The 27,272-nt window shown below is 43.0% G+C and overlaps 1 protein-coding gene across 2 annotated transcripts in view; it reads left to right on the top strand.

The window, feature by feature from the left end:
* The window catches only part of FOXN3 (forkhead box N3), a 500,879-nt gene that overhangs the window by 102,962 nt on the left and 370,645 nt on the right, over positions 1 to 27,272 (top strand). The window contains exon 1 of one of the 2 annotated variants that reach the window (XM_030213920.1): positions 25,683 to 25,745. The exons of the other annotated variant lie outside the window; for it this stretch is intronic. The gene's annotated coding sequence lies outside the window, so the exon portion shown is untranslated. Of the gene's footprint in view, positions 1 to 25,682; positions 25,746 to 27,272 lie in introns of those variants that run through there. 2 annotated transcript variants of the gene reach the window in all.

The raw sequence follows: 27,272 nt of genomic DNA on the forward strand, positions 1-27,272 counted from the left end.
GAGGTCTGTTATGAAGCATTGAGGGGTGGATTTTATTAGGTTGTTGGGACATATGTCCAGTTTGCAGTGAGATTTGGTGAACCTGTTGATTGCTTGGGTGACGGTTTCGTCGGTCAGTAGTTCGAAGTTTGTCCAGATTCGGTCTGCTGGATATTCATCGGTGATTGGGTCCAGACAGTTGCTGAATTTTTCGTGGCCGGTGGTATTAAGTGGTAGTGTGGATCGTAGTTTTATAATTTTCTCATTGAACTGTTGTAAGGAAGATATGTAATTTATCTTTAAAATCAAGCATGGTACCGGAAGATTGAAAGGTGACCAATGTAATGCCGATTTTTAAAAAAGGTTCCAGAGGTAATCCAGGAAATTATAGACCAGTAAGCCTGATGGTGCTGGACAAAATGGTAGAGACTATTATAAAGAACAAAACTACAGAGCGTATTCAAAAGCTTGGATTAATGAGACAAGCCAACATGGATTTAGTGAAGGGAAATCTTGCCTCACCAATCTATTGCATTTCTTTGAAGGGGTGAACAAACATGTGGATAAAGGTGAGCCGGTCAATATTGTGTATCTGGATTTTCAAAAGGCATTTGACAAAGTACCTCATGAAAGACTCCAGAGGAAATTGGAGAGTCATGGGATAGGAGGTAGTGTTCTATTGTGGATTAAAAACTGGTTAAAAGATAGAAAACAGAGAGTAGGGCTAAATGGTCAGTATTCTCAATGGAGAAGGGTAGATAGTGGGGTCCCCCAGGGGTGTGTGCTGGGGTCGCTGCTTTTTAACATATTTATATATGATCTAGAGATGGGAGTAACTAGGTAGATAATTAAATTTGCTGATGACACAAAGTTATTCAAAGTTGTTAAATCACAAGAGGATTGTGAAAACTTAGAAGAGGACTTTACCGGACTAGGAAACTGGGCTTCCAAATGGCAGATGATATTTAATGTAAGCAAGTGCAAAGTGATGCATATGGAAAAGAGGAACCTGAACTATAGCTACATAATGCAAGGTTCCACATTAGGAGTCACCGACCAGGAAAGGGATCTAGGTGTCATCGTTGTTAATACGATGAAACTCTCTGCTCAGTGTGCGGTGATGGCTAAGAAAGCAAATAGAATGTTAGGTGGTATTAGGAAAACAATGGAAAACAAAAATGAGGACATTATAATGCCTTTGTATTACTCCACGGTGTGACCACACCTTGAATATTGTGTTCAATTTTGGTCACCGCATCTCAAAAAAGATATAGTGGAATTAGAAAAGGTACAGAGAAGGGCGATGGAAATGATAAAGGGGATGGGACGACTTCTCTGTGAGGAAAGGCTAAAGCAGCTAGGGCTCTTCAGCTTTGAGAAAAGATGGCTGAGGAGAGATATGATAGAGGTCTATAAAATACTAAGTGGAGTGGAACAGGTAGACGTGAATCGCTTGTTTACTCTTTCCATAAATACTAGGACTAGGGGGCACTCAATGAAGCTACAAAGTAGTAAATGTAAAACAAATCGGAGAAAATATTTCTTCACTCAAAACTCTGGAATTAATTGCCAGAGAATGTGGTAAAAGCAGTTAGCTTAGTGGGGTTTAAAAAAGGTTTGGATAACTTCCTGAAAGAAAAGTCCATAAGCCATTATTAAAATGGACTTGGGGAAAATCCACTGCGTATTTCTAGGATAAGCAGCATAAAATGTATTGTACTGTTTTGGGATCTTGCCAGGTACTTATAACCTAGATTGGCCATTGTTGGAAACATGATGCTGGGCTTGATGGAGCTTTGGTCTGTCCCAGTATTTCAATACTTATGTTCTTATTTGTATCTTGAAGAGAGTTATGTTGGGAATATGAGTTAAATGTTTTTTGTATACCTGGACATTATCATTTACATGAAAAAGAGAGACCAGAAATGGGGCAATCATTACTTAACACCCTAATACGAAGATGCCAAAGGGGAGCCATCGCTTGCCAGGTCATTTTAAGGAGACTTGTGGTTGTGTTCATAACTTGTACAAACATGCCCAATTTGAACTCGCTTAACTCTGAGATGGTGCTCCATACCTTGTTAGATGAATCAGAAGAGCTGTTGAAATCTTCATTACTAACTCTCAGAAAAATAACCATCCAGTTGCTGTAGACGTGATCTAGAACCTGTCCCCGATGTGCAGAATTATTTAACCATCCAGGAATGGCACCTGGCCAGTTAAATAGTGTTTAAGCACCTATCCATGGATATTCAGAGGGAGATAACCAGTTAACTTCCACTGAATATCCAAGTTAGCGACTAGCCGCTAACCAGCTATATCATTTGACATAGCCCCTTAGGTGCGGAAAATCAGCGCCAGACTGGTTATGTTGAGTAGTCAAAATAGGCAGCTTAAATAGCAGGCCTATCTTTGACAACTAAAAAATTAATTAGTTAGCGTTGAATATTGGCATAGCTGGTTTACTTTGTAGCAGCCAAAATAAACCCGGATATTCAATGGCAGCCGCAGGAAACAGTCTGGCATTGAATATCCAGGTTTAACACCAGCGACAGACCGACAGACAGCAAACGCGCTGCTTGTTGCCATCTGAATATCAGGCCTCCTGTTATATCAAGAAAAAAAAAGATGATTTTAGCGTAATGATGTTGCATGATTATAGACTAAATTTTTGATATTGGTTAAAATGAAGTTTGTTTTTCTTTACAGCAACACTGCTGCTGCTAATTAGCAGGACAAGTCTTTAGATAAGAAAAAAGGACCTGAATTACATTCGCTGTTTTTAGTGCCTATTTGGTAACTAGTGGCATGTTAGGTAGAGGGAAAGAGATCAAGACTTCATAGACTATTTTCTTGGTTCCTAGTTGCTTCACTTAAATCCATATTTGTTGTCTAAAATGGGAAACCAACAAAGAGAGAATCGACGAAATAGATCATAACCGGATATTTTAAGAAAAGGATTGCTCGACGATCCACCTTGATACTAGTTTTGCTGGATTTCTCAGCAGCTTTCAACACTGTGGATCATACTATCATGCTTTCATGGCTGGTAGAAACCGATATTAGTGACACTGTATCTGCATGATTCAAATCCTGTTTGTCAAACAGACAGCAATCAGTTCTGTTCAGCACATCATCACCTTGATATCTACTTCAAGAGGTTTAGCTGAACTGCTTCGATTGACAGACACAAAATTCTATATCTGTGCCGATGATGTGCAGCTACTCATACCCATTGACACAGAACTACTTACAGCTTTGAGTAAATTGACTGTCTGTCTAACAGCAACTCGGGAATGGGCAAAAAAATAACAAACTCTACCTGAACTCAAGTATAACAGAGACTCTGTGTTCCTAACACGAGTAGACAGGTACCTGACTTCAAAATACCATTTGAGAAGTATCACAGTTCAGGAATTTTAGAATACTTCTAGACTCATCACTTACTTTTATCCCGCAAATTCAAACATCCTTTAAAAGCTATTTCTATCACCTGTGGCGTGACTAGACTACTGTAGAGCCCTGTACATTGCTGAAATCAAAAAGATTTTGTTCCAGTTCTAACTAATACAGAATGCTGCAGCACGACTGATAGAAGGCTACCAGCAGTGTGACCAAATTACACTGTTCCTGCAAAAGACTACGCCGACTGCCACTACCTTACAGGGGCCAAATTTAAAACTCTACCTTAGTTTCAAGGTCTAAAGACAAAATGGGCCAAAGAACCTAAAGAATAAGTTTACTTATTTTTATTAATTTTGACATTTATACCCCGCATTATCCTAAACATACTCGAGTTCAACATGGCTTAGCAATACAGTGCTGCTGGAACAGCGCAGGGCTTTATCGCACATTGCATGCAACTTTAAGCACGTAATCTCTCTGATCATGGGATGGAAGTGCGGGAGGATTGTGCCTGAATCCTCCCGCACTTGTTTGACAGATCCGGGCTGTCAAAATTCCAGACCTGTCAAACACAGGGGCTGGAGGTCCATGGGACCACTAAACCCCCAACTACCCGTGCCCAGAGCCAGACGAAATGGGGGCTGGAGGTCCAGCAGACCTCCAGTCCCCCGACCACTCCCTCAACACAGGTTCAGGGGAGGCTGGAGATCTGGTGGGTCTCCAGCCCCCCCTAACCCCCCCCCCCCCAGCATTCCTGGAGTTAGGGTTTGCAGATCATTGGGGAGGAATGGTGAACCCTGTCAGGCATGCATTTGCATACTATCAGGCCCCCATTCCCCCCAGTGCGCAGGAACCTAGATCTGACCGATGACCCCCCCCCAGCAACAGGGGGCTGGTCCGGTGGACCTATGACCCCCCCCCCGACACAGGTTCAGGGGGGGCTGGAGATCCGGTGGGTCTCCAGCCCCCCCTAACCCCCACAACATCTCTCAGATGTCCTTGATGGCCCAGTGGACGACCGACGACCTCCCCCCCCCAGCAACGGGGCTGGAGGTCCGGCAGACCTCTAGTCCCCCCGACCCCCCCCCCCAACACAGGTTCAGGGGGGCTGGAGATCCGGTGGGTAGGGTTTGCTGCGGCCAGCGAGCCAATCTTTGGCTGCTGTTCACTGATCATTGAGGATGAATATGTTTAGCATGCATTTGCATGCTACTTGCGCTAAGAGCCCTGTTTTGCATGCATTTGCATGCTAGTTGCGTTCGGATCCTGCAAGCGCATTGTTTCACACACTCGAGGAATGGGGCGGTAGCAAACGCAGGCACTAGTATGGCGCTAACAGCCTCTAGCGCCTGTGTTTGCTTCTGATTATCAGCCTGTCAGTACCCTAAGCATAGTGTCTAGGGGGTAGGATGCATTGTCAGTGGTAAAATATTATATATGGTACGATCGAAGGGGTTGGTTACCATATATGAAAATTAGTCATCTCTATTTAACTTAAATTTAAATATGGAAGCCCAGGATTCCAACAGATCAAGACCAAGCCTAATCGTACGGACAATTTCTGGAAGACCAATCGTGAACAGGATATAGATTGTGACGTCTGCATAAATGAAAGTGTCTCCAGTCTTTCACCTAACGAACCCATCATAACATTGACCAGGATTGGAGATAGCAACGAGCCCTGTGGCACCCCGCAGTCAAAAGACCATGATAGTAAGAGAGAACCTGACAACTTCACCTGATAACAATCTAGATTTTAGGAAACCATGGAACCATTGGTGAACCTTCCAACACAGTCTGAATTGGTCTAACAAAACTAAAAGCAACTCATGATCAATGAGGTCAAAGGTACTTGACATATCAAATTGCATCACTAAAAACTTAAAGCCTAGACTGATTGCTTTCCTAAAATCAGATACTAAGGTTGTCAAGACTGTCTTGGTACTATAACAAGAGGGAAAAAGTGGAAAGATGATTCATAAGCTGAGTACCAAATATTGCCTCTATTACTTTAGTCAACAATGAGATAGAAGCGATAAGCCTGCAATTATTAACACCTTCCAATGAAGCTGAGGTTCTCTTAGGGGTCAAGGTAAGTATTATGGAACCTTCCGGCTAAGGAAAAGTACCTTGAGTCAGCATAAATAAGATATGAACTTGAAGAAGGTCAATGCATTCTGTCGGTGCAGGTTTTAACAAATAACTTGGACAAACATCCAGAAGGCAATGAGAGGAAGGAATATTTTGAAAGAGAGGATTTGACGGTCTCATGAGTGGGTAGCAGAAATGAGGACCACAGTCAGTCAGCTGCAATACCAACATCCAGACTAGGCTGCTTGATGCACGATTGAACACTAGTGGCCTTAAATTGCAGTACAGCCCCCCTAATTTTAGTTTTTGTTTGAAATACGTGGCTAATTGATAAGCAGAGGGAGTGGCTACAGTTACTGATAAGTTTTCAGTCAACATAAGCCTATTAAGAAGGCTAAAGAGCTTTTGGGTATTTAAGTGGTTGCAACCAATTTGCTCTTTATAGTGCAGGGTTTTAGCTTCTACAATCATAATCCCTGATAGCCTTCCTCCAAAGCATTTTGTTCTCATCAGATTTATGTCTAGACCACTTTCTAATTTTCTACACTGCCTCTTCAGGAGGAGAATATCTTGATTGTACTAGGATGACAGCCTATGAGTGAGTTTGGGCAGAACTTTGATGGGAACCATACTATCCAGGGTAGAACTATATAACTCATCCCACTTAACCAAGAAATCCTCACTGTCTGCATCTGGAAGTTGAGTTCTATTTTAAGATTCCAGACCAGAATTTTACAGATCAATTCTGCCTCTTGCTTTATAAGGAGGAGAGGTGACAGTGGACTGAAAAGATCTATCAGCTTCCCTCTAGTAAAGAATGAGCTTCAGAGTCCTATGGTCTGACCAAGTGACATGGCACCAGAATGAATCATGCAGGTAGAAATTCTCCATATGTACAGTTCTATAAACCAGCAGATCCAGCAGATGACCCCTAATATGCGAGGATTGGGAATGTGGTAGAAGGAATTGCCAGGAGGTGCAAAAATCAAGTAAGCTCTTTGTCTTAACATCCCTAGGGTTTTCAAGATGCAAATTAACATCACCTACTTATAAAACATTAGCAAACTTAACACAAATATTTGAGAGGATTTTAGAAAAACAGCTTTCCGAGGCAGACCATCTTCCTGGAGGGCGATAGAAAAGAACGTGGCATATGGACTCCAACAACACAGGATCACTTAATTTGCAGGCAATAATCTCGAGATCAGAAGAGCTCAGTTGGGACAGTAGTTCTACTTTGAAGAAGGCCTTATAAATGATGGAGATTCCACCACCTCTCTCTTTAGCTCTAGTTTGATGAAGGACCTTGTAACCCGGCGGACATCAAGCCATTGAGTAAAGGGTCCTCTATTGAACAAAGCCATGTTACAGAGACCAGCAACAACCTAAATTGTTTTTCCACCAACCAATTCCTAATAAAATCAGTTTAATTGACCACCGACCTAGCATTATATACCTAATTGGAATAGGGAGGTGGGAGGTGGAGACCGACCTAATTGAAGGTAAAGTGATTGGCATCTAGAGAAGGAGGTTCCTTGCCTCGCATGAGCATGAGAGAAGTTTGACCAGAACAAGGTTGTACAGGTAGGGACTGAGCGATTAATCCTACAAGAGATTATAATAGGGCTCGAACATGGAACCTCCAGCGCAGTAGCATGAGTTCAGAGCAACAGCACAGAGATCAATAAACAGCAGAGCCAAGGAACAAAGTTCACTTGATGCAACATTGTAACAGTCACACTTACAGATTGTCTAGGGCAGATGAAGGACAGTGGAGCTGCCCTACTCCGAGGAGCCTTGCCTGACGCTGCTTGAAATTCCACACGAAGGGATGCACAAAGGGATGTGTCCCTTTGGCACACCCCTGTGGCGCGATCCTGAAGCATGACACCTCAGAGTAAGCTCTCTCAATGTTAGAAAGTGCTGACATCAGTGCTAGCAGATTCTATGCTGGCAGGAGAGAAGCTTGTCAGGGCAGTAAGGACTCACAGCTGATAAGTGTCCTGCAGCTCAGAGCTGAACTAGATGCCTCGGAGCAAGGTCTCCCTATGTTGTTAGAAAGTGCTGAGCAGTACAATTCAAATGACAACATTTGAGGCCTCTGAAGTCCCCTTGGGGAGCATCACTATCTGTATCTTCAACAAAAGAAATTGCACGATGTAATAGCCTTCAGCGAGCCTTCTCAGGAGTAGCCCCCACACTCCAGAACTCCCTCCCAGAGGGGCTACAGCTAACTCAAGACTATTTTTTATATAGGAAGCAGGTGAAAGCCTGACTCTTCTCTCAAGCCTTTCATACTTGGTGAAACTGCTTACCATGTTTTATCATTATCATGTTGCCCAAGAGCCTTCTGTAACACTAAATGTCTATTTCCTAATATATTTCCACTATTCATGATGTATTGTAAGCCACATTGAGCCTGCAAAGAGGTGGGAAAATATGGGATACAAATGCAATAAATAAATAAATAAAATAAATATCCACTCACTCTACGTCTGGGCTAGCTCACCACACACCCTGTAACTTAGACCAGTTTCTCATACTTTATAGTTTGCCGTCATTATAGCTACCCATCTATTTATCCCAGTGTCCTTGTCCTACCCAGCTTGTTTTTCTCTGTCTCAACTTCACTTGCCCCTTTGGCTGACATTATGGGCATTGTATCTGTTTTTTGATTGTTCTAATGCCATGCCTATTCTGGTGTGTCATTTGTATCGTGCAGACATTGTTAGTATCATATCAATGTTATATGAATGTTTTCTCCGTGCTCCCTATAATGATGTATCATTTGTATTCTGCTGACACGAATCATATTTTTGTTATATGATTGTTTTACTATGTTGTTTAATGTGTATATTTCTGATACTGTATCATGTTATTTTTATTTCTAGGATTCAATTTGCCATCTCCATGTTTACCTCATTGATTTGTATTTCGAGCTGTTTAACAATATTATTTTCTGTCAGGCTGTTCCGGGTGAATCTCTTCATAAAGGCGGTTAAAAAAACCCTCCGTAAATAAATAAAAAATTATACAGTAACAAATAAGAAATACTAATGGTACCAATGTGAATGAACCAGTTTATGAATATAGAAAACAAGTAAAACATGATAAACAGAATTTAAAAGCTTATTAAATCACACTATGACCATTCTTTGACCAATCATCTGCATCGAAGGAAGACCAAAAACAATTAAAAAAAACATACACATTAGTAACACAGAACAAACTAAACACATACGCATATGTACACGTGAAACCATTTTAAATACACTTTAAATTATCCATTAATTGTTGAGGAGACCAATGCTCTCTAAAGAAACAAATATGACAACTAGTCGGATGTTTTGCTTTTATAGGAGTTAATTAAAATTTCTTGCTGGTGCTTGTTTTGACTCTTTAAATCACATCTGTCTCTTCGAGATATCATCTGCGTCTTGAAATTCCTCCTTAATAAACACGTTAAAGTGCTTTTGGAAGAATTGCTTCTGTGTGATTTCTGTATTTAGTGGTTTTGAGTTTTCCCCTGGTGCAGGCAGTTGACCGAAACGTGATCATGTTGATATTTTATTAGATTTTAAATCTTTTTTTTTGGTTGTTGTTTCTTTATATGTTTTATTGTTTCAGTCGTTGTTTTACTATTGGCATTTATGTATAGTAATTTTATAATTAATATTCTTCTTAATTACCAAGCTTCAGGTCTGTTTCATCATTACCGTGCTCCTTGGGGCCCTTATACTAAGGCGTGGTAGGCCTAACGTGTGCCAAAAGGGGATGTGGGACGTGCTGAGGTGTCCCGCGGTAGCTTCCTGCTCAGTGTGTGCTAATCCTGCACTGGAAAATTATTTTTTATTTTCCAACGTGGGAGATGTGCTCATGGGCGGAGAGTAGGATTTCCTGTGCTAATAGGGTAGTGTGGGCACATTACCGCTCACTACCTGATTAGCGTGGGAGTAGCAGGGGAGCCCTTACCTCCTGCTAAATAGGTAGCGGTAAAGACTCCGGCGATAATGACCACACGGTAATGGGGAAATTTAGCATGTGGCCATTACAAGAAAGTATGACATGGCAGGCATTTTACCGCCATGCTGAAAGTGGCCTCAGCACATGGCAAACCCACGCGCTGACACCAGCGCCGGCCAGTTTTTAGCGCGGTTTGGTAAAAGAATCCCTTGGTGGGCTTCTTTTTCTCACTTTGGTTTCTATAACCTCTTCGGTTGACCATTTTTGTCTAAAAGAGCGTAGCCTTAACGAAAAATGCTTCTGCCTTCTTAGTTATCACTACACTTCTGATTTTAGGTTTCAACTGACAAACACCACTAAAATACTGCAATTGAAAAAAAAACTAAGGGGTCCTTTTACTAAGCCGTGGTAAAAACTGGCCTGCGTTAGTGTAGGCACGTGTATTGGGCGTGCACCGGGACAGTTTTTACCGCATCTGCAAAACACGGTTTTTTTTTAAATGGAACGGGAAAAGGGCCTGGTGTAAAAATGAAACCAGCACACGCCCAATACCGGCTTGAGCCCTTAATGCCTCCCATTGATCTAGGGTAAAAGCTCACGCGGTACACGCGTGGTGACCGGTTGGCGCATGCCAGGTTCCGATTACCGCCGGAATCGGCGCACATAGGAGGAAATAAATAATTCATCCAAGTGTTATGGGCATTTGCCAAATCTGAAATTACCACCAGGAGGACGCGCTGGCCTGGTGGTAGTCTCATTTGGGTGTGCGCTGCATGCGCGTGGAGCCTACCGTGGCTTAGTAAAAGGGCCCCTAAATTGTTAACACCAGGAAAACATTTTATTTATTTATTTATTTGTTACATTTGTATCCCACATTTTCCCACCTATTTGCAGGCTCAGTGTGGCTTACGTAGTATCTTAGTGGCATTTGCCAGTTCCGGTATGAACAAATACAAGGTGGTATTGTGGTAGAATAAGGTTCATGTACGGTAAATACATTGGGGGAACTTAGAGGGGAAGAGGAAGAGTTAGGGTATGTCCATTACGGTCTTTGGTTTCGTTATGTCGCAGGTGCCCAGGTTTTTATGTTGGGTCGGTGGGGTATGCCTTTCTGAACAGGTTTGTTTTTAGTACTTTTCGGAAATTTAGGTGGTCAGTCGTAGTTTTTTTTACTTCTTTTGGCAATGTGTTCCATAGTTGTGCACTTAAATAGGAGAAGCTGGATGCGTAAGTTGATTTGTATTTGAGTCCTTTGCTGCTTGGGTAGTGGAGATTTAGGTATGATCATGCTGATCTTGTAGCGTTTCTGGTTGGTAGGTCTATGAGGTTTCTCATGTATCCTGGGGCTTCGCCGTAAATAATTTTATGAACTATTGTGCAGATTTTGAAAGCAATACGTTCTTTGATTGGGAGCCAGTGCAGTTTTTCTCGGAGGGGTTTGGCGCTTTCAAAACGCGTTTTTCCAAATATAAGCCTGGCTGCTGGTTTTGGGCGGTCTCTAGTTTCTTCACTTCATGAAGCATTCTTTCACCCCTCTCTGGGCTTGTTTTGAATTCTTCATTCAGTTTTTGTGCCATTTTCATATTGACTCCTAAGTGACCCAGATATACGTATTTGATTCCACTGGAAAAGATACCCCATAATAGAATCTGTGGTGTGAAAACACCAATAACCACTGATATTTTGTGCCCTGAAAACAATCCCTAATTAGCAGGAAAATAATCATTTAAATGTAATAATTTATAAGCACCTGGAAAGAGAAGCCCTAAATATAAGCTTGTCTTAGTAAATTTTAATTTTGGCGTGAGTGGCAAACACCAATATTTTACACTGAAACAGTGTCAAATACTTTCATTTTAAACGCTTGCCACTAAAGAGTATTGAAATCAAATGTTCTTCTCTTGACCTTGAAAAGTACTGTTTCATGGAAACTCTGGTTTGGGAATTAGAGCTGTACCGAGTAGCATACTTTACTCTTCCGAATAAGAATAATGATTATTCAACCGAATCAAATAATGGCCATTGAGCTTTAAGATAACATAATAAAAGAAGCAACGTGCTTACTTCAGTATGATTTGGCACAGATTATTCATATTCGAATTGAAATCACTATTTTTTATTTTTATGATCATTTTAGCACAGGAAAAATTACTAAAGATTGCAGAAAAGGGAATATACAGGAATATACTAGATTCCACAAAATCCTCAAATCGTTCCTATTCAAACAAACCCTCTCAAAGAACAACCACATATTACCTGAATCAGGGGCGGATCTGTGTGGGGCCACAGGGGCCCCCGCAGATTTCGCCCTGGCCCCCCTCCCGCCGCCAGCCCTCCCCCACTGCCGTTCCGTACTTTTGCGTCCGCTTCCTCCTGCGCCTTTAAAAATATTTCTTCAGCTGGCGGGGGACCCCACCCCCCGCCAGCCAACCCGAGGTGACAACTTGCAAGTTCTTCCTCCGCCGTGGCCAACATGCTGGAGTTGAGCATCTGAATCCAGTTCGGAGTCTGACGTCGCAGCACGTACGCTTTCAACTCCAGCATGTTGGCCACAGCGGAGGAAGAACTTGCAAGTTGTCACCTTGGGTTGGCTGGCGGGGGTTGGGGTCCCCCGCCAGCTGAAGAAATATTTTTAAAGGCGCAGGAGGAAGCGGACGCAAAAGTAAGAAACGGCAGCGGGGGAGGGCTGGCGGCGGGAGGGGGGTGGAGAGAGTCGTTGGTGGCGGTGGGGGGGGGGGTCCGGTAATGGCAGAGGTGGGGGTCGGTGGCGGCAGGGGGGGGGGGGTAAAATGTGCCCCCCCCTCTGGCCCCCCCTACCACCGGAGGCCAGATACGCCCCTGACCTGAATTGGTTATTATTCTATTTACCATTAACTTCATGTACAATTTCTCAGTCATAATAGATTTTCTAAATGTTAAACATCTATAGCTATGCCAGTACGTTTATGATACTATATCGTAAAATTGGATTCTTACAACAAATTACTTTTTACGCATTATTCCTTGTTATGTATCCTGTACTGTTTATTGTAAGCCACATTGAACTCAAACTTGTTTGGGATAGTGGAGGGTGTAAATGTCATGAATAAATAAATAAATATCAATTTCTTCTCCTTTCATTCAGCAAGAGATATAAAAAGATTAAAAATATTTGGATCTCTTTTAGTTTTTCAGGCTGCAAAATTTGGTAAGGATATCTCAGCTACGTTTAGGACTTTGACTTCCTATGTAGGTTTTCAACGAAATTTAAAAACTTTTCTTAAAAAAAATTTTTTTTCTAAATTCTGTGTAATCTTGTTTTATAGATGAGGATTTGTTCTTACTTTAAATTACTTTATGATTGTTAGCATATTAGTTATCACAAATCTATGGAATTCCTGGTCTTGACCGGTCTCTCAAATTGTGAGCCGCTCTGAACTGTAAGGCTTGAGTGGGTTATAAGTTCTATTTATTATTATTATTAGAATATGAATAATATATTTGGGTCACTGTTCGGGCTGAATCCAATCAAATACGAATATTCGGTTTAGCCCTATTGGAAATGTAATTTCATGCAGTTTCATACCAAGGAGAGATTTGCTAAAGGGGAAGAGAGCAACTCGCATTTCAGGCTGATTGATCTGCATGCCAAGTTCACATGGAAATAAGTTAGTAAATGGTACAACAGGGATTAAAACTACCATAGAGATGATAAATTATTGCTATCTTACATGAATAGGACGGAACATCCCAGAAGTGTTCGTGGTGACCGTTAAAACATAAAGCAAAACAGAAAATGGAAAATAACTGTTCGTTCATGACAACATTCAAATATATATCCTTCCACTAGAACAATTTTTGGAACACTATAATTGCATTAATAATAGTTTTTTTTTAAGTTACATTTGTACCTCGCGCTTTCCCACTCATGGCAGGCTCAATGCGGCTTACATATTGTATACAGGTACATATTTGTACCTGGGGCAGTGGAGGGTTAAGTGACTTGCCCAGAGTCACAAGGAGCTGCCTCTGCCTGAAGTGGGAATTGAACTCAGTTCCTCAGGACCAAAGTCCACCACCCTAACCACTAGGCCACTCCTCCACTGTTGCTTCTATTTGAGATTCTACATGGAATGTTGCTATTCCACTAGCAACATTCCATGTAGAAGTCGGCCCTTGCAGATCACCAATGTGGCCGCGCAGGCTTCTGCTTCTGTGAGTCTGACATCCTGCACGTACGTGCAGAACGTCTGACTCACAGAAACAGAAGCCTGCGCAGCCTTCTACATGGAATGTTGCTAGTGGAATAGCAACATTCCATGTAGAATCTCCAATAGTATCTATTTTATTTTTGTTACATTTGTACCCTGCGCTTTCCCACTCATGGCAGGCTCAATGCGGCTTACATGGGGCAATGGAGGGTTAAGTGACTTCCCCAGAGTCACAAGGAGCTGCCTGTGCCTGAAGTGGGAATCCAACTCAGTTCCTCAGGACCAAAGTCCACCACTCTAACCACTAGGCCACTCCTCCACTGTGGCTACTCTTTGAGATTCTACATGGAATGTTGCTATTCCACTAGCAACATTCCATGTAGAAGTCGGCCCTTGCACATCACCAATGTGGCCGCGCAGGACATCAGACTCACAGAAACAGAAGCCTGCGCAGCCTTCTACATGGAATGTTGCTAGTGGAATAGCAACATTCCATGTAGAATCTCCAATAGTAGCAACATTCCATGTAGAATCTCCAATAGTATCTATTTTATTTTTGTTACATTTGTACCCCACGCTTTCCCACTCATGGCAGACTCAATGCGGCTTACATGGGGCAATGGAGGGTTAAGTGACTTGCCCAGAGTCACAAGGAGCTGCCTGTGCCTGAAGTGGGTATTGAACTCAGTTCCTCAGGACCAAAGTCCACCACCCTAACAACTAGGCCACTCCTCCACTGTTGCTACTATTTGAGATTCTACATGGAATGTTGCTATTCCACTAGCAACATTCCATGTAGAAGTCGGCCCTTGCAGATCACCAATGTGGCCGCGCAGGCTTCTGCTTCTGTGAGTCTGACGTCCTGCACGTACGTGCAGGATGTCAGACTCACAGAAACAGAAGCCTGCGCAGCCTTCTACATGGAATGTTGCTAGTGGAATAGCAACATTCCATGTAGAATCTCCAATAGTAGCAACATTCCATGTAGAATCTCCAATAGTATCTATTTTATTTTGTTACATTTGTACCCTGCGCTTTCCCACTCATGGCAGGCTCAATGCAGCTTACATGGGGCAATGGAGGGTTAAGTGACTTGCCCAGAGTCACAAGGAGCTGCCTGTGCCTGAAGTGGGAATCGAACTCAATTCCTCAGTTCCCCAGGACCAAAGTCCACCACCCTAACCACTAGGCCACTCCTCCACTAGCAACATTCCATGTAGAAACCTGCCCTTGCAGCCGCGCAGGCTTCTGTTTCTGTGAGTCTGGTCAGACTCACAGAAACAGAAGCCTGCACGGCTGCAAGGGCAGGCTTCTACATGGAATGTTGCTAGTGGAATAGCAACATTAACATTCTATGTAGAATCTCAAATACTAGCAACATTCCATGTAGAATCTCCAATATCTATGTAGAATCTCAAATAGTAGCAACAGAATCTCAATAGTAGCAACATTCCATGTAGAATCTCCAATAGTAGCAACATTCCATGTAGAATCTGAAATAGGGAAAGGGAACTGGGACTTGATATGCTGCCTTTCTGTGGGGTTTACACAGTATATACAGGTACTTATTTGTACCTGGGGCAATGGAGGGTTAAGTGACTTGCCCAGTCACAAGGAGCTGCCTGTGCCTGAAGTGGGAATCGAACTCAGTTCCTCAGTTCCCCAGGACCAGAGTCCACCACCCTAACCACTAGGCCACTCCTCCACTCAAACTAGTTCAGAGTCTAGTTTGCATGTCATATGTTGTAGAATAGATATCTAAATAATGATTTCAAGCTTAATTTGCCCAACTTCATTTTGGTCTTTTGGGGTGAACAGCAGAAAATATTTAAGTTTTGGTGACTTTTAACTATTGTAAAAAAAAAAAAAAAAAATGCACCAGATGTTAGCACAAAAATGGGGTGTTTGTCATAACATGAAAGATATTATGGGGGCCATTTTCAAAAGAGGAAAATGCCCAAAAAGTGTCATAACCGACGTTTGAACGTATTTCTATGCAGTTCATCTGCAGTATGTCCAAATCACAAGGGAACGCGTCAGGGGTGTTTTGGTGGTGGACTTAACACTTGGATGTTTTATAGCGATAATGGAACAAAACAAAAACGTCTGGGGCTAAAACGTCAGTGTTTTGATTTTGACCATTTTTAGATTGAATAAGGCACAAAACGTTGCCCTAAATGACCAGATGATCACTGGAGGGAATTAGGGATGACCCCCCCCCCTTACTCCCCTAGTGGTCACTGACCCCCTCCCATCTTCCAAAGATGTGACACAAATAGTACATACCAGTCTCTATGACAGCATCAGATGTTATGGCCAGTCCTATTAGAGCAGCAAGCAGGTCCCTGGAGTAGCCTAGTGGTCGGTTCAGTGGACGATAGCGAAGGAAACCAAGGCGCATATCCCACTCTAACTGTTACACTTGTGGTGGAAATTGTGAGCCCTCCAAAACTGGCCAAAAACCTATCATACCCGCATATAGGTGACCCCTTCACCTATAAGGACTATTGTTGTAGTGTACGGTTGGGGGCGGTGGGTTTTGAGCGGGTTTTGTAGGGCTCAGTAGACAAAATAAAGGGGGTAACGGTTGAGATGTGTAACTGGGACCTTTTATATGAAGTCCACAGCAGTGTCCTCTAGGGTGCCCCATTGATCTCCTGGGATCTTGCCAGGTATTTGTGACCTGGATTGGCCACTGTTGGAAACAGGATGCTGGGCTTGATGGACCTTTGGTCTGTCCCAGTATGGCAATACTTATGTACTTATGTCTGTGTGACCAGTCTACTAAGAATGCTGGCTCCCCTTATATCCCATTGGCTGGATTTTGTGCGTTTTTCAGTTGGATTTTTTTTATGGCCCAGAAAGATAAATGCAGAGCCCAAAACCATCTAACATAAGATCATTAATAATAATTTTTAAAAAAAGATGTTTTGCTGTTTCAAAAATGACTATTTCCTATTCAGATTTGGGATATTTAGTGCAAAACCTGTAAAGTCTGACTTAGACGTCATATCAGAAATGCCCTTCTATTTGAAGCACGCAGGAAGGGGAGCCAGCATAAACTTTCCTTTAATACCTCCAGTTTGCTTGTATACATGCTCATAAACATTATTCATCCAAATATATTTGTTCCTTTTATTTACTTGACAGAAACTTCAGACCTGAATATATTTACTCCTGCTGAAAGCAGGTTTAAGTTTGGACCAGAGCACAGTTACAGCTGCTTAGTTGTCATTACTTCAGTAAGATTGTAATTTTTTACATATTTAAGGGGAAAGTTATCAACATGGACTACCATTAAGATGTGTTATTTTACTGTTAACCCGACCTATTAATAACTAGGTCTCATTTCATGAAATGGAGACCAGTGCTAAAATAGCATGAATTAATGGTAAAATAACACATCTTAAAAGTAGCCCACATTGATGTTCCAGAGCTGCTATTGTGATGTCATAATGCCTCATTCCACCAATGCCTAAGAGCCAACCTCATCAGTGATGTCACAATGGCTTGATAGTCCTATACTTGGCTCACTTTTGTTACATAGAACAGTGATTTTGATTTCTAGAGGCATTTTTTAAATTAAGGGGGTGAGAGAAGTTAGCAACATGGGCTACCATTAAAATGGGTTATTTTACGAGACCTGTGCTTGAATAGCACGAGTTAGTGGTAAAATAAAACATCTTAACAGTAGCCTGCATTGATAACTACACTCCTAGCTATTTTAATGCTTTGAGGAAAAAAAATAGGCAATGTAACTGAAATGAATCCTCTTCATGTGCTCTGCCACTTAAGAACTCCAAAATATTTGAACAACCTTGTCTTATTTTTAACCATTTGTTAAACTGTCCCACATTAAAAGTATTTTTATAGGACCACTCCTTTTTTCACAATCCCTAGTCTTTCAAGAACCGATTTGTCTGGCCTAGGTTACCTATATTACAACCATCTCAGAGTCTCTCTTCCCCCATTCTAAGCTTTGTATTCAGTCACTACTTTGAGGCACCCTTTTACTAAGCCGCGTAAGGCTCTACACGCGCCCAGTGCTCACCAAGATGGAGTTACTTACCGCCCGGCTATCGCGTGGCTCTTGTGGTAATTTCATTTTTGGCGTGCGTCCGATGTGTTTGGCGGAAAAATTATTATCAGATGTGCATCAGGTGGCATTTGGCACACACAGGTCGTTACGGCCCGGTTACCACGTGAGACTTTACCACTAGGTCAATGGCTGGCGGTAAGGTCGCAGACCCAAAATGAACACGCGCCAGTTTTGATTATGCTGCACATCCATTTTCAGCAAAAGGAAAAAAAAAGGGCTTTTTTACAGGTGCGCTAAAAAATGGATCAGCGCGCACTCAAAACCTGCGCCTACACTACCGCAAGCCATTTTTCAGCGCACCTTATTAAAAGGACCACTATATCTTTTATATAATACACTAGCCGTTGAGCCCGTAAAAACGGGCTAGTATGGGACGGGGGGGGGGGGGGGGGGTTGAAAGGCCCCTTCTCCTCGCCGCTGCAAGGCCCCCCCCGCCGCCGAGCTCGCCGCTGCTCCTCCGAGGTCACCGCTACGGCCCCCACCCGGAGTCGCCGCCGCCACCCCTCCACCCAGGCCGGGCCCTCGCTTCGCTATTGAAACAGCGCGGGAACGCAGCACACAGCTCAGATGAGCTGCCGTCCTTCTTCTCTGCCTGTGTCCCGCCCTCATGGGCGAGGGCGGGACAGAGGCAGGGAAGGAAGGCCGACGGTAACTCAGCTGAGCTGTGTGCTGCATTGACGCTGTTTCTATAGTGGAGCGAGAGCCCGGCCCGGGTGGAGGGTGGGTGGCAGCGCCGACTCCGGGTGGGGGGAGTGGTGGCGGCGACCTTGGGGTGGGGGTGGGGGGTGGAGAAGCGGTAGCGACGGCGGTTTCGTCCCTCCCCTTACGCAGTAGAGACTCTCTCTGTCCCGCCCCCGTCATCATGTATTGACGTGGGGGCGGGACAGAGAGGGTCTTTACTGCGCATTTGTAAGTGAGTTCGGTCACTCGCCGTTTATATGTTTGATGTACTCACACATTCCCAACCATGCTAAACATTCTTACATATATATATATATATATATATTTATTTGGATTTATTTGCCACGTTTTTGAAAGAATTCACTCAAGGCGGTGTACAGTAAGAATAAATCAAACATAAGCATTAGACAATTATAGCAGTAAAAATACATATATACCCATCTCTCAGCTTCTTCAATAACACAAAACACATCCGTGGAAATACGGATTCACAGGAGTGCTTGTATAACTCAAGACAGATCACACTGGCGTATTTTGCAAGGGGGACTAACTCAGGGGCCCTTACTAAGCCGCTAAAGCATCTACGCATGCCCAACATTTACCAAAATGGAGTTACCGCTTGGCTACTGCGTGGCTCTTGCGGTAATTTAATTTTTGGCGCGTGTCTGATACGCGCTTCCAAAAAATAATTTTGGACGCGTGTATCTGACATGCATAGGTCATTATTGCCTGTTTACCGCGTGACACTTTACCGCTAGGTCAATGGCTGGCAGTAAAGTCTCAGACCCAAAATGGACGTGCGGCAATTTTCATTTTGCTGCACGTCCACTTTCGGCAAAAATTTTAAAAAATACTTTTTTTTTTTTTTTTGTAGGTGCACTGAAAAATAATTCTGCGTGCGCCCAAAACGCACGTCTACACTACCGCAGGCCATTTTTCAGTGCACCTTAGTAAAAGGACCCTCACTCTTCTGGCCTCAGTTCCGTAATACTGGTAGTTTTCACTGAAAACAGTTCAGTATCACATAACAAATGCTGCCTGTAAACTTACAGAGGTAACAGTGAGTTCATGACTTCATTTCGTTTACTGAATTGATCTGAGTGAGCTTGTGTTACCTTTTAGATTGCAGCAGCTTTTCAACAGGCTGTGGATTTGAGATAATTTTAAATTTAGTTAAACAATGCTCTTTTGTTGTGAATGAGCTGCAGCAGTGTAGCAGCAAGGTGCTTCTCCGTCAAGTTGACCTTCTGCTTTTATGCTTTAAATAGATCGTTCGCTGTGTTCATAAGGCTGTTATTCTTCGGGGAGATTTTTCATTGGGAGTATTAATATTGTGATATTTTCACTGTAACATAAAGAAAACCATTATGCAGCTGGTAATATGTAAGAAAATGTATTTCTGCAAGGTCATTGGCAAAGGAGAGTGTGGAAAGAGGTTGTTTAATATTATAAGGGGCTATTCTTAACGCTGATTTATGTTTGATATTATAAAGGTGAAGATGAAAGAAAGAAATCCTTCAGTTTGATTGGCTGCTGTAATGGTCATTAATTCTTACTGCACAACGGCAGCTTAGATTGAAATGGTTTGGGTTTTTTTTTCTGTCCATAGTGCTACTAACATTACAAAAACTGTCTTATGCTGAGATTTGTGAAATTTGCAATTAGTCATTAGTTTCTGTTCATTAACATGCCAACTAGGACACAGGTATTTTACTCTGGGCTGCGGTGGGCTTACTGCTCGCTATACAGGAAGTACCGCCGGGCTACCGCAGCCATAGGAGCCAACTTTTCAAAATGATTGGGGGTGCTGATTTTTTTTTTAAATGAGTGGTGCGTTCCCCCTCCCCCTTATTCCCCTTCCCTCGTCCCCCCTCCACCTCCCTCCCAGTTCCAGGTCCCCCCTCCCTCCCCCAGTTCCAGGGTCGTCATCCCTCTCTCCCTCCCAGTTCCAGGGTCGTCGTCCCTCTCTTCTTCCCAGTTCCAGGGTCGTCATCCCTCCCTTCTTCCCTCCCTCCCTCCCTCCCTCCCTTTGAGTTCCAGGCCCCTTCCCTCCAAATTTTAAAAGTCATCTATCTTACCTCGTCGGGGTTAGGGCGGCAGCAGCGGTAAAAAGCATGCAGGCTCGGCTCGGTGCTTAGTTCCATTTTCTCTTCGCTCTCTCTCAGCTCTGGCCCTACCCTTGTAGAAACAGGAAATGAGGGTGGGACCAGAGCTGAGAGAGAGAGAAGGGAAAACGGAACTAAGCACCGAGCCGAGCCTGCATGCTTTTTACCACTGCTGCTGCCCTAACCCCGATGAGGTAAAATAGATGACTTTTAAAATTCGTAGGGAGGGGGCCTGAAACTCAAAGGGAGGAGGGAACGAACTTCCGGTGGGTGGAATATTGGGGGTGCTCGAGCACCCACGGAGTCGGCACCTATGAGCGCAGCAACCTGGCAGTACTTCCCACCCTTAGCGCACACTCATTTCTGGTGCTACAAAAATTTATTTTTGTAGCGCTGGAGTGTACCCGGTGTTAATCAGGCAGTAATGTGTACTGCCCAGTTACTTCCTGGTTAATGCAGGAGCCCTTACCGCCACCTTAATGGGTGGCGTAAGGGCTCCCCCCCCCCCCAAAAAAAATGGCCGTGTGGCAAGTGCTTTACTTGCCACCTGGCCATTTCTTTTAGGAAAGCGAGACTTCCTTTTTTCCAGCTACGGTAAAAGGGGGCCTCGGCGCGTGTGTAAAACACGCACTGACGCCAGGCATCGGCCCCCTTTTGCCGCAGCTTGGTAAAAGGGGCTCTCTATTACTTAAGTAGTAAATGAAATATTTGATCATGACTATATTTGTTTTTTAAATATAGGGGTTCTTTTACTAAGGTTTTTCTAAAAGGTGGCCCGTGCTACCTTTAGCGTGTGGGTTTCTCCACACACTGCGGCCACTTTTAGTATGCCAGTAAAATGGCTACGTTTGGGGTGTTTTTGTAATGACCATGCGCTAATTTTCCAATTAGCACATGGTCGTTACCACGGGTGCCCTTACCACCACCTATTTAGAAGGCAGTAAGCGCTCCCGTGCTACTCCTGTGTTGGCGCTCCTACTCTCCGCCCATGGGCATACCTCCTGCGATGAAAAATAAAAAAAATATTTTTCTGCATGGGATTAGCATGCGCTAAGCGCAATTCTACTGCGGGATGCCTCAGCACGTACCGTGGTAGTGCTTTTTTAGTGCATGGTAGGCCTAACACGCCTTGGTAAAATGGCTCCATAGTTTGTAGGTTTCACCTGTTGGCTAGAGTTCTTGAAAAAGGTTGTCTAGACTCGTATAGCTAATATATAAGAACATAAGTGTTGCCAGACTGGGACAGACTGAAGGTTTTGAGATGCGGTGACCAGAATTGAACACAATATTCGCGGTGCGGTCGCACCATGGAGTGATACAAAGGCATTATAACGTCCTCACTTTTGTTTTCCATTCCGTTCCTAAAACGATTCTATTTGCTTTCTTAGCCGCCACCGCCACCACATACTGAGCAGAGTGTTTGAACGTATCATCAACGATGACGCCTAGATCCCTTTTCCAGTCGCTGACCCCTAATGTGAAACTTTGCATTACATAACTATAATTCGGGTTCCTCTTTCCCACATTCATCACTTTGCACTTGCTCACATTAAACGTCATCTGCCATTTAGATTCCCAGTTTCCCAGTCTCATAAGGTCCTCTTGTAATTTTTCACAGTCCTCTTGTGATTTAACAAGAATAGACATAAGTACATAAGTATTGCCACACTGGGAAAGACCAAAGGTCCATCAAGCCCAGCATCCTCTTTCCAACAGTGGCCAATCCAGGTCACAAATACCTGGCAAGATCCCAAAAAAGTACAAAACATTTTATACTGCTAATCCCAGAAATAGTGAATTTTCCCCAAGTCCATTTAATAATGGTCTATGGACTCTTTCTTTAGGAAGTCGGCCAAACCATTTTTAAACCCCGCTAAGCTAACCGCCTTTACCACATTCTCTGGCAGCGATTTCCAGAGTTTAATTACACGTTGAGTGAAGAAATATTTTCTCCGATAAGGAGACACTCCTTATATGGAAAGATGACTCCTAGCGATAGTGATATGAGACTACTACTAAGGGTCATATCTACTGTTTTTAAACCCGGAGACAGATGGAGTATTAGCGGAGGGGGACTGCTTCCACCCCGTTCTACTAGATGACCCGGGATACCACTGGGACTTTGGTCAGGGATCAGGGGTGGGGGGAAGGTCAGATTGATGACATTATGAAGGGACTTTGCATTGGGGGGGGTCTTGGTGGTCTTGCAATGGGGGGAGGGAATTGAAGGAGGTTTTACATCATGGAGGGGATTGGAGAGTGTCTTGTTTGCATCAGGGGGATTGGATGGGGGTTATGATGTGGGGGGTTCTGTTCAGGGGGAGTGCTTGATATTGGGGGGGGGGGGTGCTGTTTAGGGAATCAGATCAGGCGGTAGGTACTGTTAGATGATTGGATCTGGCGAGGGATTCTGTCAGGGTGCTTAGGTTGCACTTCTGCAGGTGTTGAGTAACATGGTAACATAGCAAATGTTGGTAGATAAAGACCAGAAAAAAAACAAAACAGCGGAGGTGACAAAAAAAAAAAGTCCACATCAAAGGTGCTGCAAAGTTGTTGTTGTTTTTTTTAAATTGTGGCTGAAACACGATTCGTGTCAAGTCTGTTGAAGATCAAAGGGCCTGCATTAGGAGTCTAAAAATAATCGCAAGCGTACTCTTATTAAAAACAAATACATGAATAAAAATATCATAAAAATGAGAACCAGATATAAAAACTTTTAGAGACGTCTAATGATAACTACAGAGCTACCAACGGAATGGTGATTAAAACTAAAAAACACAGGTGGTGTAGTAGTATACAGATACAATAAACATATAAACGTCATATTGTCAGTGTCATCTTTATGGCAACCCAAGCAATAGCTGTGAAACAGAACGTTGACAGGAAATTAGAGCACTAACGTCAATAGTTGAATAGATAGTCATATATCTAGCGTGCTAAGTGAACGGGCACGACATAATACTGTTAGTGTCGTCTTTATAGCAACTCAGGGAGTGAACTGTGAACGGAGAGTATAGCACCAGTGTTTAAAAGTGAACAATACTATGCCTAAAACAATAGATAACATACCTAAAGACCTAACAGTAGTTTGTATATCAACCCACTGTACCTTATATCTTTAAACCTGATTAGATAAAAAGAGAAGAATACTGACCGAAAGCTCTAAACCACCCTACAAGGTCCCCGAAGGGAACCCTGAAAGACTATTTTATTTCAAACCCATGGAGAGTCCAACTATCGAGCCCAAAGTATAAATAAATAATTAATAAGGCTCGAGACAATTACCAAGTAAGACAACATATTATTAAAACACCATGAAATCTGTGCATTTCACTAATCATGTAAATATTCGTACATACCTAACGGTATAAACCATCGGCGAACAAACTGCTACTCATAAAAAAAATATCCATGGGAAACCACAAGTTGTAGAAAATTCAAAAAGCACACATAAGGCAGACCACCTGCGAATGTTTCCACAGGAAACGACAAGGTCTGAAAAATGAATGTGAATGTTCCAACAGGAGCTGCTTACCTCTCAGCCAAAATTACTGATCAGCGTCCGCATCTATGAATCAGAGTGCCCCGCACGTCACAACAAACTGATATATAGAAAGCGACGTCTTAGAGAATCCGATCAGGCGATGGGTACTGTTAGAGGATTTGATTGGGCAAGGGATTCTGTCAGGGGGCTTAGGTTGCACTGCTGCAGGTGTTGATCATAGTAACTTTGTAACATAGTAAATCTTGGCACATAAAGACCTGCATGGTCCATCTAGTCTGCCCATCATAAGTACATAAGTATTGCCACACTGGGACAGACCAAAGGTCCATCAAGGGGAAGGCTGACAGTCGCTCAAAAGCGCATGGTTTGGGATAAGGTATCTTTCAAATATATCATCGGAACAGGGAAGATAGGGTATCCTGATAGTGAGGTTGCAAACGAGACAATAGTAGATCAGGTGTCCTTAAATAAAAATGAGAATCAGACAAATGATTGCAAATTAATACTGTCAAGTACTGAGCATGATGTAAATAAGAACAACAAATATAGTTTGAAATGTCTATATGCGAATGCCAGGAGCCTAAGAAATAAGATGGGATTAGACCATTATTAAATGGACTTGGGGAAAATCCACTATTTCTGGGATAAGCAGTATAGAATGTTTTGTACTTTTTTGGGATCTTGCCAGGTATTTGTGACCTGGATTGGCCACTGTTGGAAAGAGAATGCTGGGCTTGATGGACCTTTGGTCTTTCCCAGTATGGCAATACTTATGTACTTATAAGCCCAGCATCCTGTTTCCAACAGTGGCCAATCCAGGTCACAAATACCTGGCAAGATCCCCAAAAAGTACAAAACATTTTATGCTGCTTATCCCAGAAATAAGCAGTGGATTTTCCCCAAGTCGATTTAATAATGGCCTATGGACTTTTCCTTTATGAAGCCGTCCAGACCTTTTTTAAACCCCGCTAAGCTAACCGCCTTTACAATATTCTCTGGCTACAAATTCCAGAGTTTAATTACATGTTGAAAGAAGAAAAATTTTCTCCGATTTGTATTAAATTTACTTTGTAGCTTCATCGCATGCCCCCTAGTCCTAGTATTTTTGGAAAGAGTGTACCCGTTCCACACTACTTATTATTTTATAGACCTCTATCATATCTCCCCTTAGCTGTCTTTTCTCCAAGCTAAACAGCCCTAGCCGCTTTAGCCTTTCCAGTCTGCCCATCATAAGTACATCCCCTTTATCTTTGTCTCTCCTGCCAATTTTGGGGCACAGACCACAGTAGTCTGTCTGGCACTGGTCCTACTTCCCAACTACTGGAGCTGCTGTCGATGCCCTCTCCAGCCTCGATCCTGATCTGTTTTTGCAATTTACTGGACCCAGACCGTTGAAGTCTGCTGGCCTTGATCTTCCTTCCGAACCTCTGAAGCTGCCGTCAAAGCTCACTCCAGTTAAAAGGTCATTTTAGTTTTGCTTCAATTGGATTCCATCCTTTTTCTATTTAGTGTGTCTCCATGTTTATCCCATGCATTCTTGAATTCTGTTACCATTTCTGTCTTCACAGCCTCTCGTGGGAAGGCATTCCAGGCATCCATCACTCTTTCTGTGAAAAAGTATTTCCTGACATCGTTCTTAAGTCTCCCACCCTGCAACCTCAACTCATGACCACTTCCCTGTCTCTGAACAACAAGCCTTAAATACCATGCCTCGCACTTAAGTTGTGGTGAGTACGAAAACGTATTTGCACTTGAGTAAAAATCCAGCAAAGGATTTGCTTTTTATTATAGCTCTTAGATCATATTTGCATTGCGCTAGAGATTTATTGAATTTATTTTTTTGATTTTTATACTTCGTTGTTTTATGTTTTTAATTTGTTATGAATGCGATCTGCATTGAACATGGGCTTCAAAGGGGAATATAAACTCAATATAAATTCTAAACTTAAATAATTACAAGTCCCTATCAGGCACACCATGGGGGTGGGAGCGGAGTATCTTCCACAGTAAAGCAGTTTAAAAAAAAAGGATAATAACGCAGTGTATAACAGCAGAGCAACAATCTCAACAGGACAATTTCTCATCAGCTTTCTCTTCACAACCGTTCCAGTGTCCTTTCGCTGAAGTACTGGGACACAACTCCAGCTCTGCACTGCTTCACTTTCTCAAGCTTCTTTATCTTGCAATCCAGCTAATACTCCAGCAGGGAAGACATTGATGGAAACAAACCTTCTGTGGAGGAGTGGCCTAGTGGTTAGGGTGGTGGACTTTGGTCCTGAGGAACTGAGTTCGATTCCCACTTCAGGCACAGGCAGCTCCTTGTGACTCTGGGCAAGTCACTTAACCCTCCATTGCCCCATGTAAGCCGCACTGAGCCTGCCATGAGTGGGAAAGCGCAGGGTACAAATGTAACAAAAATAAAATAGATACTATTGGAGATTCTACATGGAATGTTGCTACTATTGGAGATTCTACATGGAATGTTGCTATTCCACTAGCAACATTCCATGTAGAAGGCTACGCAGGCTTCTGTTTCTGTGAGTCTGACGTCCTGCACGTATGTGCAGGACATCAGACTCACAGAAGCAGAAGCCTGCGCGGCCACATTGGTGATCTGCAAGGGCCGACTTCTACATGGAATGTTGCTAGTGGAATAGCAACATTCCATGTAGCATCTCAAATAGTAGCAACAGTGGAGGAGTGGCCTAGTGGTTAGGGTGGTGGACTTAGTTCCTGGGGAACTGAGTTCGATTCCCACTTCAGGCACAGGCAGCTCCTTGTGACTCTGGGCAAGTCACTTAACCCTCCATTGCCCCATGTAAGCCGCATTGAGCCTGCCATGAGTGGGAAAGCGCGGGGTACAAATGTAACGAAAATAAATAAATACCATGCAGCATTGTTAACACCTTCACAGATGTGAGTTAGGAAGTGTACGTTGTTGATGGACTGCTAAAGTGTGCTTTGAAGCAGTCCAAAAGTGAAGTACCTGGTGGAAATATGGACACACTTGTATTGCTCTTCAGGAGGAAGAAGAGGTAGAGGTAGGGAGTTAACAGCTTGGCCAACAGAAGGAAAACCATCATCATTTTCAGGTACAGAAATATGTACTCGGGAGTAGAAGCTAGAAAAACAGTATGAAGACATTACTTTCATCACACAGATCCAAAAGGATTCCAAGAGTTACCCAGTAGAATTCAAATCTCCTTAACGTAAGCGTTGCCATACTGGGGCAGACCAAATGTCCATCAAGCCCA

This window comes from Microcaecilia unicolor, chromosome 9 (assembly GCF_901765095.1).
Source record: "Microcaecilia unicolor chromosome 9, aMicUni1.1, whole genome shotgun sequence".
NCBI lineage: Eukaryota > Metazoa > Chordata > Amphibia > Gymnophiona > Siphonopidae > Microcaecilia > Microcaecilia unicolor.